At 42.0% G+C, this 13,477-nt stretch overlaps 1 protein-coding gene across 6 annotated transcripts in view; it reads left to right on the top strand.

Moving 5' to 3' along the window:
• The window catches only part of LOC132387457 (1-phosphatidylinositol 4,5-bisphosphate phosphodiesterase beta-4-like), a 536,307-nt gene that overhangs the window by 94,418 nt on the left and 428,412 nt on the right, over nucleotides 1-13,477 (top strand). Inside the window, exon 1 of one of the 6 annotated variants that reach the window (XM_059959815.1) lies at nucleotides 3,373-3,521. The exons of the other annotated variants lie outside the window; for them this stretch is intronic. The gene's annotated coding sequence lies outside the window, so the exon portion shown is untranslated. Of the gene's footprint in view, nucleotides 1-3,372; nucleotides 3,522-13,477 lie in introns of those variants that run through there. 6 annotated transcript variants of the gene reach the window in all.

The raw sequence follows: 13,477 nt of genomic DNA, 5'->3' as shown, positions 1-13,477 counted from the left end.
CATAGACTCGAACCCCAAGATCCCTCTGATCTTCCACACTGCCAACAGTCTTATCATTAGTACTATATTCTGTCATCATTTTTGACCTACCAAAATGAACCACCTCACCCTTATCTGGGTTGAACTCCACCTGCCATTTCTCAACCCCGTTTTGCATCCTATCAATGTCCTGTTGTAACCTCTGACAGTCCTCCACACTATCCACAACACCTCCAACCTTTGTGTCATCAGCAAATTTACTAACCCATCCCTCCACTTCCTCATCCAGGTCATTTATAAAAATCATGAAGAGCAGGGATCCCAGAACAGATCCCTGAGGCACACTACTGGTGACCGACCTCCATACAGAATATGACCCCTCTACAACCACTCTTTGCCTTCCGTGGACAAGCCAATTCTGGATCCACAAAGCAATGTCCCCTTGGATCCCATGCCTCCTTACTTTCTCAATAAGCCTTGCATGGGGTACCTTGTCAAATGCCTTGCTGAAATTCATATACACTACATCTACTGCTCTACCTTCATCAGGGTGCTTAGTCACATCCTTAACATCAGGCTGGTAAGGCACGACCTGCCTTTCACAAAGCCATGCTGACTATTCCTAATCATATTGTCTTCTCTAGACTTGCGCAGCCAACAGAATCAGAGTATAAATTACAAAAAAAAAGTGCAAAAAGAAGGAATATTAAGGTAGTGTTCATTGGTTTATGGGTCATTGCAAAATCTGATGGCAGAGGGGAAAGAAACTGTGGCTAAAAGTCGGAGTCTCCCTGATGGTGGTAATGAGAAGATGGCATATACTGGATAATTGATGATGCAATCTTGAGGCACTGTCTGTTGAAGATGTTGTCTGGTGGGGAACATTGGGCCCGTGATGGAGCTGGCTGAATTTATGTCTCACTGCAGGCACTGGCTGTCCTCTGTATAGGCTGTGACGCAACCAGAGAGAGTACAATCCGCCATCCATTTTTAGAAGTTTGGTGACATACCAAATCTCCTCAAACTCCTAATGAGGCAGAGCCACTGGCTTCATGATTTCGCCCATGTGTTGGGCCCACAGTCGTTCCTCTGAGATTTTGATGCCTTGGAATTTGAAGCCACTGACCCCCCCCCCCCCCCCCCCTGCCCATGAGGACTGATGTGTATTCATCATTTTGCATTTCCTTTTACCAAATAAATCTGCTTTTTAAATAATTTAAACTGTCAAATAGAACTTCAGGGACCATCCAAGGGATTAAAATACTTTTCCGTGTTTCCTCTTTGAATGCCAATAGCTAATTGAATATACTGTCTGACTTGGTTGATCCAGTACAATCACCATAATGTGTGTTTTTTTAAAAATAAATTTTTCCTTTGACATTTGAAAACTGACATCCAGTTCTTAGAATCACTTGATCTGCAATTTTGAGATGTATTGATGTGGAATTTAATGCATTGAACAAAAGAGATGTTCTGAATAAATATCTAAGCGGGTAATACCGGTTCAAGTCAGTCATGCAATTAAGCAAAACTTGTTGGATGAAACCACATGAGTCGGGAGCATTGGTTGTGGCAAGTCAAAACACCTTTTCTTCAAATAAAAATAACAATTTAGTTTACTGAAATAGTTCCACAAATCATTGCTAATGGTGGGATATATGGTAAATAGTTTTGAAGGAATATTCATTGAAAATAAGAAAAGCAGTTGAGATAAATCAGTATTGTTTCACTGTAAGGGAAGACACATAAATATTTATAGGGAAGGTCTTGAGGGGGTATTGATGGGTTTGAATGCACAGGATATGTATGTAAATTTAGGTGCAGGAGAAGGGTCAGATGGAGCACCAATTTTTTTTTGCTCTGACTATAATAGCTCAGATTTTCATTTATGCTGGGAGGCATGATAACATGCCATTTGCAGGTTTTGGGTGCTCATGTAATATCTTAAATGCACATAAATTGATGTGACATGCAAATGCAGACTTTGTAAGCCCCATAAAGGAAAGTAAGTGGGCAGGTATGGGAGTGGGTCGTGGTTAGAGGTAGGAAATATACTGGAGACAGAACATGAAATGGGAAGTCCAATAGGGCTCATTGATTGATGATGTGGGAGAAGAAATTTTGGACAAGTTTGTGAGTGCCAAGGATGATGTTGAAAGTTTGAAGTTGGGGTGTAGGGGAGTGATTGGTTAGAATTTTTAGCATTAATAAGAATTAATTAATTTTAGCATTAGTTAGAATTAACGAGTAAACACTGCATTCCTCAGAAGGGCAAAGCAGCAGAGCCAAGTGATCTGGTGCCTAAATGATCTGGTTCTATGGACATCCTGTGATGGAAAATTCATCACTGATGTGTACAGTTTGTAGATGAAAAAATCTGGTTGAATTTCCGGAATGAGTCGATGAAATACAAAGGGGCTCTAGTGTGTTCCCTTCTGGAAATAAGAATTTTGTTTGAGGAGCATTTGAAAAAAGCTGTGCCACATAATGGAATATTGAGGCCCATCTATAACCATGCTGTCAGCAAATGTACTGTATTGATCTGGTACTATAGAGACATGAATATAAACATAACAATGAACATAAAAACAACCAATGATTAAAGCGCTGTGCACCCACTTGTAAGGTAGAAAATGGAAAGCTGTATAAACTATTCAAACTCTACTTGTTCAACTTTATTTTAATAATATGGAATTGACAATTGAGTTTTATAGTTCCTCAAACCATGAATAGAACAACAATCTGCTTAACCTCTGTCTGCTCCAGCTGGGAAATTCCAGGCATAATGACCGCATATTTCAGAGTTAGAAATGACTAGAATGAAGCATCTTTCATTTCAAGAGATGGAAATGAAACACAAAAATGTTTATATTAAACGTGTAAACTATTTTGTTTATATCTCGCTTGGAGAACTGTAAATTGCTCTGATCTGTATTTACATAAAAAGATGCAGAGCACTGGAAAAGATGCAAAAAAAAAGATTCATTAGAATGAAACAGATAGGTTTGTACTTGTCAGGAAAAATTAAAAAGGCTGGGACTCTTCAGAAATGAGATGACTCACTGCTGACTTGATGGAGGTCTTTTAAGATTATGAAAACATTTAGTAGTCTGGTGTAGTCCAGATAGCTGTGCTACAGTGAGAGATCCTTGCCCTCAAAACCCTCCTGAAAGGTTTGACAGCTAATAAAAGTTAGGATGTGGCTTTACTAGCTTTCAAAGTTGTGAGGTCATTTAGATAGTGTTAACGTTAAAGTAAAATTTAAAATAAATTGCCTAGATTGTTTAAAAACACATTAAACTATAGCAAATTTAGAAATTGCATTTGCTGTTTGCATTTAAATCCATGATCCTATTGAAACAGGTGGCATATTGTATCTTGCATCAGGTTTAACGGGGCACAGGATTGGAGAAGTACTTTCAGCAGGATTGGCTCCAGCAGAATGATGAGCAAATAGAGTTGGATTTCTCAGTGTTAACAGCACCAGTGCAGGGATGTCTGACTTTCTGTCCAAGTGATTAATGTTAACCAGTACATTGTCGGTGAGTGAGTTAGTTGTTTTTAACAACTTTATCACTTAATCCATTTATTCATTGGCATATATAGATGTTATTAGTGATGGCATTGTGATTCTGTTGAATAAATCCTATGTTCTGTTATGGTGCAGTTTTGAAGGCTGAACTTCTAAATCATTGCTTTCACAGCTTCATGCCTTGTCATTTTACATGGAATAACTATGGCTTAGCTGTTCACTGGAGAAAGATCCTTTGATACCTGACTTGCTGTGTCAATTGAAACTCTGATCTGCATCCACAGGATAAAAGCAAATGTCTTTCTGCCACTCTGCTGGATGCATAGCTGCTTCACGTTGTAAACAGTGATTATTATGATACAGTGGTTGCTAAGACAGCCACAACACTGCTGAGTTTCAATGACAGAATCTTCTCTTTGGGCAGTCCCTTGGGAATAAGGGCGACTTCACTCTAGTTATTTAGCTCTATCAGGAATCTCAAGCTCTGCCACTAATGGGACATGAATTGCTTGACAAGGAGAGTGAGTGGGCAATGCTCTTCTGCAGCAACAAATAACCTGCAGGAGAAACTTCACGAACTGAGCAGTATCTGTGGGAGGGGAGGGAATTGAAACTCTGCGTCAGGACACCTAACCCCTAAAGCACTGGTCGGGCTTGTGCTGGGTTTCTGTGTGCTCCCCGTGAATGGGATCAAGGTTGTCTGTGTTAACTTGATTGTTCCTTTTCCATTTTGAGCAGTAATGGGGCAAGGATGGTTGCTGTATGTTTTATAGAAGGCTTTTAAGGAGGCCAGGGCATTTCAGTGAAGTGGCTGACTCCTTGCAGCTGACTGAATGTAATTGGGGCTCTGTTGCTGGGGACATTGCCCAAGGAGAGGACTGTGTGCTGATTCACTTACCCTTTTGATGGATTAGGAGGATTTTGTAGGGACTGCCTTCCTGGTATTTTTTCACAGCTTTGTCAAGATTCAAGATTGTTCATTGTCGTTCTTTAGTGCGCGAGTGTAAAAGAAAACAAAATGCTTATTACTCCAGATCCGATGAGGCATTAAAAAGACACAATAACTATAAATATAAAAACAACCAAGGTAAATTTAAGGTAAGGTAAGGTAAGGTAAACATCTAAGGTAAATTTTGTCATGAATATCTGCCTTCGCTCTCAAGATTTGGGATGCAGACGCTAATTTCCAGAATTTTGACTATGGACCTTTATTATTTGGGATCGGTTGATGGAGCAGCTTTATTTGCAGGTGTTTGTAAAGTGTAAGGCCTATCCTCCCCTTATGTTTCAGAGCACAAATCAATGATGGTTGCTTGCTGAAGTTACAGTGGAATTAAAACAAGATGCTGGAAATGCTCTGCAGGTTATTTAATACTGGTTTATTATTGTAGCGTACAGTGAAAAGCTTTTATTTCCTGCCATCCGGGAAGATTGTCATACACAAGTACATCCAAGGTGGTAAAAAGAATACAGAAGATAATGTTGGAGCTACAGAGGATGTAATGCAGGTGACCCAGTAAAATACAATAAGTTAGGCAGCACCTATGGAACAAAAAAACTAGTTGATATTTTTGGGTTGCTGACTCTCCTCAAGAACTGGAAAAAAAAACAAGCTGGTTTTCAGTAACGGAAGGCTGGGGAGAGATGAGTAGAACACATGGGTATGAGTTGTGGAAAATCCATGTTGGTGCTGTAAGTGTGGTGACATTACCAGGACGGGCAATCAGATTTGATTGCAAATCCTTACTGATTTGATTTACACATATTTCAGTGGAAGCTTCAATGTACACGTGACAAATAAACACTTTTTAAAAAATCTGTTTTCTTTTTTCCTCTGATAGGTTAAGACCAAATGAGTTAATAGGCCAGCTACAATGAAATCAAGCTGCTTTATGTCATAAGCAGCTTGTAACAGGTACATCAGACACATACAGTAGCACTGATAGTTCTGACTATTTACCATATCAGTACCCTGATGATCCAGAAGAAAAACCATCCAAGTTTGTCCAATCTCTGGTGTTAACTGGTAACATCCTAGTGAACCTCTGCTGCTTTTTCCTCAAAACCTCCACACACTTTGTTATGCAGCAGCCAGAACTATACACAATACTCCAAATGTGGCCTGACCAAAGTTTATACACCTGCAACATGACTTGCCAACTTGTTATTCTATGTCCTGACCAATGAAAGCAGGTACACTGTGCGCCTTCTTCACCACCTGATCTATTTGTGTTGAAACTTTCAGTGCTAGGACCAGATTAGATGCAAACTTTTGTAAAGGCGCTCACTAGAAAGCAGTGGGGGAAAACTATAATGTCATTAAGCTGGAAAGAGAGCAGAAAAGATTCGTAAGGATGTTATTGCAACTTGGTGGCTTGAGTTAGAAGGAGAGACTGAATAGGCTTTTGTCCATGGAGTGGAGGAGCCTGAGAGGTCAACTAATAGATGCACGCGAAATCACCAGGGGCATGGATATAGTCAGGGTTTCTCAACCAGAGTTCCTTGAGAGATCACAATTAAAAATAATATACATTATCTTTTGAACTTCGCGTAACCTTTGATGCTAGCGTTTATAGTGGTGTGCAGGGACTGAGCAGACCTGTTAGCAATCTCGTTAGAGGTCTCTCAGACCGGTGTGGCAGTGGGCAGCAAGACTCTGTTTATTTGTTTGAGTCCGTTCCCAGATTTTGATGTGAGGTGGGGGAGGCTGTTGATAATCGGTCAGTGCTGTCTTGCACAGAGGGGAAGGTGTTAAGCTGATGAGGAACGTGAAGTCTGTTTTCCGAACATTGAATGGACTTGCCCAACTTGGGCCATGACATCAGCCTTTTCCTCCTGAATTATCTCGCCCACCTTCCCCTTGCGTGTTGCAAACTGATTTATGGGAGCGAACAAACTATCAGTGTAGTAGAAAATTGGAGGGAAATTTTCATTCTAAAGGTGGTCCAGTGTAGTGATTTTTAAAGAGTAGGTGTGAGATGGAAGAGGAGGATTCCAGGCTTAGGCCTACGAACAATTTTGATAAGGTTAATAATGAAGAATTACAATCTTCAGCACTAGTGACGCAAAAAGTTTTTTATTTACAAAACTATAAAAGTTTATTTACACAACAAAGACACAAAGTGCAAGCATTATTTGCAAAACAGTGAATAAATTCAATATAAATAGGATTACTACTGTCTGTAAAAATCAGTTCTCAGAGGGGCTCATCGCAGCCAGAAATGCCCCCCGTATCCATTGTGACAGCATGTTCCCACTCCAAGGACAGCCAGACATGAATATACCCTCAGAAGAGGGGCTGACAGTTGGCTCTAGCAAAGTCCTTGACTTTCCACTGTCTAGACCCATGAATGGCCATCTTGGCCAGGCCCAGGAGCAAGCCCAGCAGTAGATCCCCCTCATTACCTGTCCCTTTCCGTACTGGGTGCCTGTGTAAAAGGAGCATGGGGCTGAAGTTTAACCAGAACCTGAGCAGCAGCCCCTTCAGATACTGAAACAAGGGATGCAACCTCTCGCATTCCATACAAGTGTACACTGACTTCCTGGTACTTATCCTTGTAAGCGGAACAAGTGCTACACCTGCCCTTACGCTTCCTCCCTCACCACCATTCAGGCCCCAGACAGTCCTTCCAGGTGAGGCGACACTTCACCTGTGAGTCACCTGGTGTGATGTACTGCGTCCGGTGCTCCCGGTGCGGTCTTTTATATTATTGGCGAGACCCAGCGTAGACTGGGAGACCATTTTGCTGAACAGCTACGCTCTGTACGCCAGAGAAGGCAGGATCTCCCAGTGGCCACACATTTTAATTCCAAGTCCCATTCCCATTCTGATATATCTATCCATAGCCTCTTCTACTGTCAAGATGAAGCCACACTCAGGTTAGAGGAACAACACTTTATATTTCATCTAGGTAGCCTCCAACCTGATGACATGAACGTAGATTTCTCTAACTTCCGTTAATGCCCCCCTCCCCTTCTTACCCCATCCCTTATTTATTTATCCATCTATTCATTCATTCCCTTTTTTCTTTTTGCTCTCTCTTTCCCTCTCACAATCACTCCTTGCCTGCTCTCCATCTCCCTCTGGTGCTCTCCTCCCCCTTTCTTTCTCCCTAAGGCCTCCCGTCCCATGATCCTTTCCCTTCTCCAGCTCTGTATCCCTTTTGCCAATTAACTTTCCAGCTCTTAGCTCCCTCCCCCTCCTGTCTTCTCCTATCATTTTGGATCTCCCCCTCCCCTTTTCAAATCTTACTATCTCTTCTATCAGTTAGTCCTAATGAAAGGTCTCGGCCCGAAATGTCGACTGTACTTCTTCCTATAGATGCTGCCTGGCCTGCTGCGTTCCACCAGCATTTTGTGTGTGTTGCTTGAATTTCCAGCATCTGCAGATTTCCTCGTGAGTACACTGACTTCTCCCGGCCACAGAATGGATGGGTGGACGGGGTGTCAATGAGCCTGCTTAAAGACCTGTTGCACCCTTCCACCCAGGTCCCCAGAGTGCAGGGGAAGAACCCCTGCATGAAGAGATTTCCACTGGGGACCTTCTCCACTGCCAGATGGTAAAATATCCACAAGCTGAGTCTGGTTAGCAGATGAAGGCAAGGAAATGGAAAAGGTGAATCCAATTACAATGTTTAAAAGACACCTGGAGCAGTGCATGGTAGGAAAATGGTAGATTGATATGAGCTAAATGAAGGTAGATAGGCTAGCTGAGATAGCTGTCTTGGACAGCATGCATGTGTTGGGTCTGATTCCATTCTATGCCATTCCAGTGGAGTTGTTCTCTGGGAAAATACAGTGTCTTTTAAAAGTATTTTTAGAAAAGCATGAAAACCTAAAAATTCAAATATTGAAATGTTAGCACTTCAGTATTTATCCCACTTTGCTCAATAATTAGTTAAACCACCTCTTGCGGGTATTAAAGCCAGTAGGTCTTTTTGGATAAGTCTCCATTAGCTTTGCACAATGTAATGGAGCAAGATTTTGCAATTTATCATTGAGAAATTGCTTAATCTGTGCCAGATTAGTTGGGTAATGTTGGTGGACAGCAACCTTGAGGTCTTTCCAGAGATGTTCGATTGGGTTAAGGTCAAGACTCTGACAGGGGAACTCAAGGGCATCAACTTTCTTATGAAACTGCTCATATGATGCCACCTCTACTGTACTCTACAATAGGAATAGAGTTACCTGGCTGATGCTAAGCATTATATTTATGCCACACGTACTACCTAGTGTTGAGGCCAAGAAAGCCCGCTTTAGTCTCATCTGACCACAAAACCTTCTTCCATGTCTTTACCGTATCTTTTAAGTGCTGCTTTGCAAAGTCATTACAGGCAAGGGGTATGCTTTTTTTTAAAGCCAGGGCTTCTTCCTTGCCACTTTTCCATAAATATCCTTTTTGTGCAAGGCCTCAGAGAAGCCTTTCTCAACCTTTTTGCCCTGGAGGAATCCTTGAAATAATTTTCGGGTCTCGGGGAACACCTGCATAAAGACTATTACATCTGCAACTAATGGTACTTGTAGATGTAAGAAGTCAAATATAATTGTCAATGCTCTTTTGAGTAGAGAATGAATTTTTAGCTCGCCTTTCTTGAAATTAATCTCTTTCATTCCCTTTTATAAATTTTAAAAACTTATAATGCAAACATAATAAATTTCTCAATTTTGGGTTGAACTTGAGATGAGCGGTCACAGATTTCACCTTCAACTGAAATGAGACAGTTTCTACCCTTGCTGTTGACGCTTGTTAAACAAGACAAAGCTTACTCACGCATGTAAAAAGTTGAAAACTGCAGCAACATGTTCATTGCTTTTCTACGAATGGTTGGATACTCTTCCTGAACTTGTCCAGTAGCAGGTGAGTGCACGATCAGACTGCAGCTCATTAAATTCTTCCTCGTCTCTCAAAATCAAGTTCTCAGGCTGAGCAGAAGATTCAGAGAAAGAGTCCCTCACCCAGTCATACACTTGTGTTGAGAAGAAGGAAAAATGCTGTTCAATTTTGTTTTGTAGTTCTTCCAGATGGGTTTCAATAAGAGTTGAGGCTTTCTGATATCCTTCCTCACTCTCAAGCCCAAGCAGCAGTGAAAACCTTTCAAGATTTCCTTTGGCACCATGGTTTTTCCAAAGATTCAGTTTGCTTTTAAAGCCAAGAATCTTGTAACTTGAAGTCAAAACATTTTCCTCAGGGCCTTGCAGAGACTTGTTCAACTGGTTCAGTTAAACCTTTGGCGTGCCAAAGGTTTAAAAAGGAGAGGAAGTTTTCAACAGTCACTTAAATCGAAGCAAGAGGCGGAGAGGGAAGAGGTAAAGAAAGCTCGGAGAGGAGCTGTTTTTTTTAACTGTTCGGGGCAAAGAGGCTAGAATGTGCAGGCGCGTGATGTAGCATGCCAAAGGTTTTAAAGAAAGACCGCCATATACAGCAGCCATCGTTGGAGTGGACTGAGGCAGAGTGGGACGGCTTTGGCTCAATCAGGTTTCAGCAAGAACTGGCAGAGGTGAGGTTGAACGGGGCACAACTGTGCAAGCGCGTGGAAGTAGGCCTCTGAGATCAGCGGGGGAATTTAAAAAGCGAGCAGAGGCTGAGTACAAGCTTCACTCCAGGTGAGGTAAGGCCGGGTAAGCTCCTTTAATTAATCTAATTAGCTTAGGAGTAGGTCATGGAGGCAGCAGTTAGGGCAGTTGAGTGCTCTGTTTGCAGTATGTGGGAAGTCAGGGCGAGCACAGCTGTCCCTGATGAGTACACCTGCAAAAGGTGCATTCAGCTGCAGCTCCTGACAAACCGTGTTAGGGAACTGGAGCTGGATGAATGTTGGATCATTCGGGAGGCAGAGGCAGAAATAGACAGGAGTTTCAGGGTGATAGTCACCCCTAGGAGTCAGGAGACAGGTAGTTGGGTGACTATCAAGAGAGGGAAGGGGAATAGACAGGAGGAGTAGAGCACCCCTGTGGCCATTCCCATCAACAATAAGTATACTGTTTTGGATACTGTTGGTGGGGACGACCTACCAGGGACAAGTTGCAGTGGTTGCGTCTCTGGCACCGAGACTGGACCCTCAGCTTAGAAGGGAAGGAGGGAAAAGAGGAGAGCAGTAGTGATAGGGGAGTCGATAGTTAGGGGGACAGATAGGAGGTTCACTGGAAGAGATCGAGAATCCCGGATGGTCTGTTGCCTCCCTGGTGCTAGGGTCCGCGATATCTCTGATCGAGTTCCCAGTATTCTCAAGAGGGAGGGTGAGCAGCTGGATGTTGTGGTCCATGTAGGGACCAATGACGTGGGTAGGAAGAGTGAGGAGGTCCTGAAAGGTGACTTTAGGGAGCTAGGTGCCAAGTTGAAGGACCGGACCTCTAGGATAGCAATCTTAGGATTGCTACCAGTGCCACATGCAGGTGGGTTTAGAAATAGTAAGATAATGCAGATCAACACGTGGCTGAAGACATGGTGCAGGAGGGAGGATTTCAGATTTATAGATAATTGGGCAGTTTTCCAGGGAAGGTGGGACCTGGTCCGGAGGGACGGTTTATATCTGAACTGGAAGGGGACAAATATTCTTGCAGGTAGGTTTGCTAGTGAGGCTCCAGTGGATTTAAACTAGATATGGGGGAGGGGAGGGGAACCAGAGTGTAGGAACAGATGTATGGGAGAAGGCAGAAAAAGAAGACAGTAAAGTTCTTTGTACTGTTAGAGATAAACAGAGAGGAAGAGGTGGAGAATTTCTTAAATGCATTTATGTTAATGCTAGGAGCATTGTAAGAAAGGTGGATGAGCTTAGAGCATGGATTGATACCTGGAAATATGATGTTGTAGCTGTTAGTGAAACATGGTTGCAGGAGGGGTGTGACTGGCAACTAAATATTCCTGGATTTTGATGCTTCTGGTGTGATAGAATCGGAGGGACAAGAGGGGGAGGTGTTGCATTGCTTGTCAGAGAAAATATTACAGCAGTGCTCTGGCAGGATAGATTAGAGGGCTCATCTAGGGAGGCTATTTGGGTGGAATTGAGGAATGGGAGGTGTAGTAACACTTATAGGAGTGTGTTATGGACCACCTAATGGGGAGTGAGAATTGGAGGAGCAAATTTGCAAGGAGATAGCAGATATTTGTAGTAAACACAGGGTTGTGATTGTGGGAGATATTAATTTTCCACACATAGATTGGGAAGCTTATACTGTAAAAGGGATGGATGGTTTGGAGTTTGTAAAATGTGTGCAGGATAGTTTTTTTGCAGCAATACATAGAGATACTGACTAGAGAAGGGGCAGTGTTGCATTCCCCTGTTAGGGAATGAGAAAGGTCAGGTGACGGAGGTATGTGTTGGGGAACACTTTGGGTCCAGTGATCACAATACCATTAGTTTCAATATAATTATGGAGAAGAATAGGACTGGACACAGGGTTGAGATTTTTGATTGGAGAAAGGCTAACTTTGAGGAGATGTGAAAGGATTTAGAAGGAGTGAATTGGGACAATTTGTTTTATGGATGTAATAGAGAAATGGAGGTGATTTAAAGGTGAAATTTTGATGGTACAGAATCTTTATGTTCCTGTTAGGTTGAAAGGAAAGGTTAAAAGTTTGAGAGAGCCATGGTTTTCAAGGGATATTGGAAAGTTGGTTTGGAAAAAGAGATATATCTAAAATAAATATAGGCAACATGGAGTAAATGAGGTGCTCGAGGAATATAAAGAATGTAAGAAGAATCTTAAGAAAGAAATTAGAAAAGCTAAAAGAAGATACGAGGTTGCTTTGACAAGTAAAGTGAAAATAAATCCAAAGTGTTTCTACAGTTATATTAATAGCAAAAGGATAGTGAGGGATAAAATTTGCCCCTTAGAGAATCAGAGTGGACAGCTATGTGTGGAGCCGAAAGAGGTGGGGGAGATTTTGAACTATTTCTTTTCTTCAGTATTCACTAAGGAGAAGGATATTGAATTGTGTAAGGTAAGGGAAACAAGTAGGGAAGTTATGGAAACTGACAATTAAAGAGGAGGAAGTACTGGAGCTTTTAAGGAATATAAAAGTGGATAAATCTCTGGGTCCTGACAGGATATTCCCTAGGACCTTGAGGGAAGTTCATGTAGAAATAACAGGGGCTCTGACAGAAATATCTCAAATGTCATGAGAGACGGGGATGGTGCCGGAGGATTGGCGTATTGCTCATGTGGTTCCATTGTTTAAAAAGGGTTCTAAGAGTGAACCTACCAATTATAGGCCTGTCAGTTTGACATCAGTGGTGGATAAATTAATGGGAAGTGTTCTTAGAGATAGTATATATAATTATCTGGATAAGCAGGGTCTGATTAGGAACAGGTGCATGGATTTGTGTGTGGAAGGTCATGTTTGACAAATCTTATTGAATTTTTTGAAGAGGTTACGAGGGAAGTTGACAAGGGTAAAGCAGTGGATGTTGTCTATATGGAATTCAGTAAGGGCTTTGACAAGGTTCCGCAGGGTAAGTTAGTTAGGAAGGTTCAATCGTTAGGTATTAATATTTGAGTAGTAAAATGGATTGAACAGTGGCTGGATGGGAGATGCCAGAGAGTAGTGGTGGATAACTGTTTGTCAGGTTGGAGGCCGGTGATTTGTGGTGTGCCTCAGGGCTCTGTACTGGGTCCAATGTTGTTTGTCATATACATTCATGATCTGGATGATGGGGTGGTAAATTGGATTAGTAAGTATGCAGATGATACTAAGGTAGGTGGCATTGTGGATAATGAAGTAGGTTTTCAAAGCTTGCAGAGAGATTTAGGCCAGTTAGAAGAGTGGGCTGAAAGATGGCAGATGGAGTTTAATGCTGATAAGTGTGAGGTGCTATATTTTGGTAGGACTAATCTAAATAGGACATACATAGTAAATGGTAGGGCATTGAAGAATGCAGTAGAACAGAGTGATCTAGGAATAATGGTGCATAGTTCCCTGAAGTTGGAATCTCATGTGGATAGGGTGGTGAAGAAAGCGTTTGGTATGCT

The sequence above is a fragment of the Hypanus sabinus genome, unplaced genomic scaffold (assembly GCF_030144855.1).
Source record: "Hypanus sabinus isolate sHypSab1 unplaced genomic scaffold, sHypSab1.hap1 scaffold_188, whole genome shotgun sequence".
NCBI classification, from domain to species: Eukaryota; Metazoa; Chordata; class Chondrichthyes; order Myliobatiformes; family Dasyatidae; genus Hypanus; species Hypanus sabinus.
The sequence above is the reverse complement of the archived record's forward strand: the minus strand, read 5'-3'. Positions and strand labels throughout refer to the sequence as shown.